The sequence below is a fragment of the Culex quinquefasciatus genome, chromosome 2 (assembly GCF_015732765.1).
Source record: "Culex quinquefasciatus strain JHB chromosome 2, VPISU_Cqui_1.0_pri_paternal, whole genome shotgun sequence".
Lineage (NCBI taxonomy): Eukaryota > Metazoa > Arthropoda > Insecta > Diptera > Culicidae > Culex > Culex quinquefasciatus.
The window spans coordinates 122217045-122223864 of NC_051862.1; positions in this window are offsets into that span (position 1 = coordinate 122217045).

Below are 6820 nucleotides of genomic sequence, written 5' to 3' on the forward strand. Positions count from 1 at the left end.
TCTTTCTGTCGATAAGTGATTCTTATGTAAAATTGGCCGGGGAATACGATGGTGAGGTCAAATTTAAAAAATAAATAGGGCTGTTTTTAGATACGGTCATTTAAAGTTTTCAATTGCGCAATACAGGTAGAAAACATATTTTAATCTAAATTTTGACCACGGAAATGGATTCTACGTCCAATTTCCTTCAAAATTGAGTCTAAGACCGACCCTCTAAGATTTGCGGTTCCTGAGTTATCGTCGTTTGAAGATAGGGGTTTTGCTCAAAAATCGCCAAAAAGTAGATTTTTTGGGAGGGTTCAAAAATGGAGGGGGTGGTCCGATTTGGATGAAATTCGGGATTTTTGCATGTTTTGATAGTCTCAACAGCTCTGCCAAATTTGAGCAGAATCGGAGATGGTAATTTTCAAGTGCTGTTCCGCTTCGGGTGGAATGACCCATATGTCAAATTGGATCAGAATTCCGAAAAAAAAACGTATTTTTCTTCGAAAAAAAAAACACTAAAAAGGTTTTAAAAACTGCCATTTTTCGTTACTCAACTGTACAAATTTTAGAACTTGTCATTTTAAGTGAAATTTAATGTACCTTTCGAACTACATTAACCCAGAAGGGTATTTTTTCATTTAGAACAAAATTTTTCATTTAAAGTGTCGTGTTTTTTTCTACCCAAGTAACCATTCAGCACTAAATTTAGGTCACTGTATAGCACCAACAGCGCATTTCCAGCTGCGGGTAAAAGCTAAAGTGTTTTCACATCTGCATCAAAAGCGCTTTTACAGCGGATTTGCAGCTGAATTTGGACTTAATATTTCTGTTTTAGTGCAGGGCCCCTACTATTAGTGTCCCACACCTGAAAAATGTCAAAAAAGCGAGCAAAAAAAATGCTCTCTCTCTCTCTCTCTTCCTTTTCTCCTTCCAGCCATTTCTAATTTCGGATTGTTTACATTCTACGTTGCTCTGAGGTGCATTGTTTGGGATATTGATCATGCTATTTTCAGTAGATTTCGCTGGTTCCTGAGCCCGTGCCGCCTCGCCTGTTTGGGAAGTGCTTCACATACGTGATTGCACAACACGAGAATCTCATCTGATGATGTTTCACCCGATCACGAACACCGTCTTCCACCGTCAAAGAAAATACACGTTATACAACTCAAATCAATTTATTATTCGATAATTCGCACTATCATTCAACACTCAATCAAAATGATGCTCGACGCAGGGGCGCCGACTAGTTCAAATGTGGGGGCACGGTTGTTTTCCGAAATCGATAGGTAAGAGTGGCGATTAGATGTTTATGGTTCTTGTATATCATGAATTTTAAAAATTGTATTACGATGTGATACGGATTTTTTTCATCCGTAATCCATTTTTTTAGAAATATATAATTTATTAAAACGTATTTGAGAATGTTAATTAGGGGGAATTTTTCATATGTTTGGAAGGCGAATTTATTCTCATTGGCATATTCTTAGTTATTTTCTAGAAGTAACAGTCAGTAATAAAAATAATCAGATTCTTAGAAATTGAACAATACAAATATTCTAAAAATAAAAACAAAAGTAAAAAGCAAAAATTTAGAACTTCAGAAATTTAAGAATACAAATACACATTTAAAAAAACATCCATTTTCAAATCTGCAATTTAGAAGAAAATAACAGATACACCAAATTCAATATTCCAAAATCAAAAAAAAAAATAATACAGAGAAACCTCTCTTTATTTTTGAAAGCTTCAAAAAGCGTTTTGTAGATCTGAACCTACAACCTACAAATTGCTTTTAAAAGTTTGCAAAAATGTTGTGTCGTTCTAGAGAAATTTACAAATTAGAAAAACGTAACGCAACGCATAAAAAGAGGTTTAACTGTGGTATAAAAAAAATGGCTTGAAAATGTTAAGAAATCAAAAGCAGAAATTTAAACAATCAGAAATTTAGAAATCACAATAAAATTCAATGTTTAAAAAAATCGAAAATTTCAAAATTATGATACATCAATTATTTTTTAAGAATTTAACAATTTAAGAATTTAAATTTAAGAATTTAAGAACATAAGAATTTAAGAATTTAAGAATTTAAGAATTTAAGAATTTAAGAATTTAAGAATTTAAGAATTTTAGAATTTAAGAATTTAAGAATTTAAGAATTTAAGAATTTAAGAATTTAAGAATTTAAGAATTTAAGAATTTAAGAATTTAAGAATTTAAGAATTTAAGAATTTAAGAATTTAAGAATTTAAGAATTTAAGAATTTAAGAATTTAAGAATTTAAGAATTTAAGAATTTAAGAATTTAAGAATTTAAGAATTTAAGAATTTAAGAATTTAAGAATTTAAGAATTTAAGAATTTAAGAATTTAAGAATTTAAGAATTTAAGAATTTAAGAATTTAAGAATTTAAGAATTTAAGAATTTAAGAATTTAAGAATTTAAGAATTTAAGAATTTAAGAATTTAAGAATTTAAGAATTTAAGAATTTAAGAATTTAAGAATTTAAGAATTTAAGAATTTAAGAATTTAAGAATTTAAGAATTTAAGAATTTAAGAATTCAAGAATTTAAGAATTTAAGAATTTAAGAATTTAAGAATTTAAGAATTTAAGAATTTAAGAATTTAAGAATTTAAGAATTTAAGAATTTAAGAATTTAAGAATTTAAGAATTTAAGAATTTAAGAATTTAAGAATTTAAGAATTTAAGAATTTAAGAATTTAAGAATTTAAGAATTTAAGAATTTAATAATTTAAGAATTTAAGAATTTAAGAATTTAAGAATTTAGGAATTTAAGAATTTAAGAATTTAAGAATTAAAGAATTTAAGAATTTAAGAATTTAAGAATTTAAGAATTTAAGAATTAAAGAATTTAAGAATTTAAGAATTTAAGAATTAAAGAATTAAAGAATTAAAGAATTAAAGAATTTAAGAATTTAAGAATTTAAGAATTTAAGAATTTAAGAATTTAAGAATTTAAGAATTTAAGAATTTAAGAATTTAAGAATTTAAGAATTTAAGAATTTAAGAATTTAAGAATTTAAGAATTTAAGAATTTAAGAATTTAAGAATTTAAGAATTTAAGAATTTAAGAATTTAAGAATTTAAGAATTTAAGAATTTAAGAATTTAAGAATTTAAGAATTTATGAATTTAAGAATTTAAGAATTTAAGAATTTAAGAATTTAAGAATTTAAGAATTTAAGAATTTAGGAATTTAAGAATTTAAGAATTTGAAAATTTAAGAATTTAATTTTCTATTTTTAAGTATTATTTTCTACTCCCTGATTTGCGTTTGAAAACTTGACGATTGTTTTCGCAAGAGTTTGCGTTAGTTTTCTTTGTAGATAAGGTGCTATGGAAAAAAGTACATTGGTTTTGTTTTTGAAACAACATGCACAGATAGAAATCTTATGAGCAAATCCGTAAAATCTTTGTTGACGACATCTCTTAAATCATATACAGATGCCTATGTGCTCTTGTACTAAGCTTACTGATTTGTCGTTGTCGATTTTGAAAAAAATGCATCTAAATCCAGAAAATTGTAAACGATTTTGTTCAAAAAATTTCATGACCTTCCCAAGTTATTTCCGTCTGCTCGGGTTGAGCTTGAACTTATCCTTCTTCTTTGTTTATGTTTACAGCTAAATATATTTGAGTGAATTTTTATTCTTACTGAGGGAATATTGAGATATCGAAGATCAACAACCAGAGAGTTTCTTCCGGACTTGTTATGCATAACCTTTGAAGTACTTTACAAAACAATCTAAAAAGGGACTCATATGACCTCAAGACGCATAAAAGGCATCAACTGTCCTAGTCTGAATCGAGCTTTTTTTTATTTCACTCCATTAAAAAAAAAAAAAAAACAAATAAATCGTGACCTACGCTGCTGGCAGAACTTTTCCTTTGAAACTACCTTCCTTTTATCACTGTCCACTTTAATGAGCTGCGAGATTCCTTTCTAGCGCCCACTTTATGTTCTTTTACGCACTCAAACTTTGAATGCGCCTGCTTTACGGTGGCGGTAGGGATGGGTGAGGAAGCTCATTAAGATCGCCCCAATTATGACAAGTTACCGAGGCAACAAACAGAGAATAAAATAAGACACAAAAGGATGGTACACGTGCAAGTAGCTCTTCTTCTTTTTTCGATGAATTTCTGCACGAAAAAAAACACGCAACAAGAATTATTAAAGTTGGTTTGAGTTGCGTTGAGCTGCATATAATTTTCCGCCAGAATTTGACGAACAAAACAGAACTTCAAAGAAATATATAGTGAAACAGCAGGTCCGTTGAATAATGGATTAGAGAAAACAGGTTTGGTCGGAAGCACGCAATTTATGTAAAAGAAAATTAATTCTGGATCTGGTTGAAGAACTGCCTAAACCGATCTTATCGACTCGATCAGTTGCAGCTCATATCCGGAGAAGGTTTCAGCAAGTACCTCTACCAGCAACATTTAATGTCCAGCAATGTAAGTTCGTTTCGTTTCCATAAATGGCTGTCTTGTTTCAGATTGCTGGCTTCATCTCGCTGGTTTGGTGGTTAAGCCTTCGACTTTGTATGAAAGGAAATGTGTGTCATATACACATAACATGACGACCAGTCTGATTCGCAGCAAAGCCCAATCGCGAAACGAACAAGATATGTTTGAGTGTGAGTGTGTATTTTTGCTGCCTTTTATGGATAATGGAAGGTAATGGTTTTATCGATGCCACTCCATGCTTAACCCTGCCTGCCTCAACCAAGGGGAAAGGACAAAGACGCGTCCTGTGGATGTATTGAGTTACCGTGGCAATTAGTAAGATAAATAAGATGCCCGTTTGCCGAGTTTCGGTATGTCACATCCTTCATGACAATCAATTTAATGGTTCCTCGTATTTGGAATCTTCTTATTCCATACAGATGCGATGTCCAAGAAATCAATAAATCAAGTTGCGTGTTGAGCCCTTAATATTTTTTACAGAATCATCCAATAACAGTCTCAGTACAAAATTTGAAAACAATACAGCAATAAATTGTTCGTCTGGGATAGGGTATATGACCCTATTTTGGACCTAGTACCTATTTTGGACCTATTTTTATTAATCGAGGTAGTTCAGGCATTTACAGTAGGAATTTACTGAATCTAACGAACAGAAAGTGTAAGCAGGATCGTGTTGTAGCTTACCTCTTACAAAAATGTTAACATTTTTGAATATTTCCGCTTTTTCAGCCACTTTTTCCAATGCCATTAGTATTTCCTACCATTTTCCTAGCACATTGATTAGGTCCAAAAACTCTGACCTCGTTGCTTATCAGATTTGGCTCGCGACACATTGAAGATTTTTTTTCTGTTTTGCACTGACACCAAGCAATTTCGTCCGGTTTCCGAGCAATGTAAGTGTTGTTTATTTAATTCTTTTATGTTTTTTTTTTTCTATTATCGGAAAAAAATCAAAATATTTTTTCAAATCAACCGCGTTGGATCAGTTTTTGGAGCTACTTTGCCATCGGTTCAAGGCTACACATCCCACTGAGAATTTTGGCTCGAGCCTCGAGTCGGTCTGGCTCCAGGTGTTGCCAGTTTTGTTTACCAATTTATTTCGATATTTTATTAAAATCAAATAAAAAAAAATGATATTTTGGATTGCATTTCTTTTTTTTTTTTTTTTTTTTTTTTGGGAGGGTGGTCCAGCCGCACATCGTTGATGTTGAAACCTCTAAACTGGGCCCTCGTCCTGTCACGTCCGTCAGTAGTCTTGTCGTACATTACAACTAGAATCAAATCTGCCAATGAATTAGTACACTTCGACCAAATAAACACTGACGCTGTATGGATCTGACTCTAGAATAAATGCACAGTGGTGTGTTATTTATAAGTCCAACTTATTCAACTATTCATTTAAGTCCAACTATTCATTTGCTAACTACTTTGGATTGAAAATCTAAACTTTAATCTAAAATCCTCTGAACTTAATGTTCAAAACTAAACATTCCTTTAACTGTTGTAGTACTACTTTTATCAAAAACAATAAAAATTTATGAACTGATATACAAATAGGACAGAATCGCGATTTGAAAAAGAAATGACCATTTACGTCAAAAGATCCGTAGTTCCTCGATTCGCAACAATGGTCGATACAACCATAATCCGAAAACCGTTAGTTCAACAGATCAACGAATTTTGTCCGATATCATTACATTATTGATTGATCGAGACTCTATGGACAATTTGACATAAAAGAATGCCTAGTATTCTACATCAATCAAAGTTTATTGACAGCATTACTCTAACTTAATAATTGCAACTAAATTTAACATCAAAAAGATTTGGAAAGGATACAGATCTAATTTAAATGCTAATGCTAAGCAACAAATCAATTGTACTATCCTGAAGTCCCGACCTAAATCCCACATTGTGATAGTGAAAAAGTCACAGAAGCAGCGGTGTCTTGTGCAATTGTGATATTTTCACTATCGGAGAACTACCTAGTTCACGAAGACAGCTTATCGGTCAACGCTTAAGCCCTGGGGCTGCGGCAAAGCGAGTTCTCGTAGCATGAAGTGGTGTCCATAGTGCTTATAAAAAAGAATTTATACCCAAATTTTAACTAATGCACTAGGATCAAATCATGCCCCTTGACTTGACAAGGCCCAGGGATTGCATTTCTTTATTGTAACTATTTGAAAAAAAAATCTAAGCTTTGAAAAGCAAATGATAAACAGAAACAATGAAAATATGTCTTTTAAACGATGAAAATGCAAATTGATGATAGAGATTTGGATGATTTTTAGGAACGATTGCAAAGTATCCCAAAATATAAACTGATGTTGATTTATTTTTGTCTTAACATG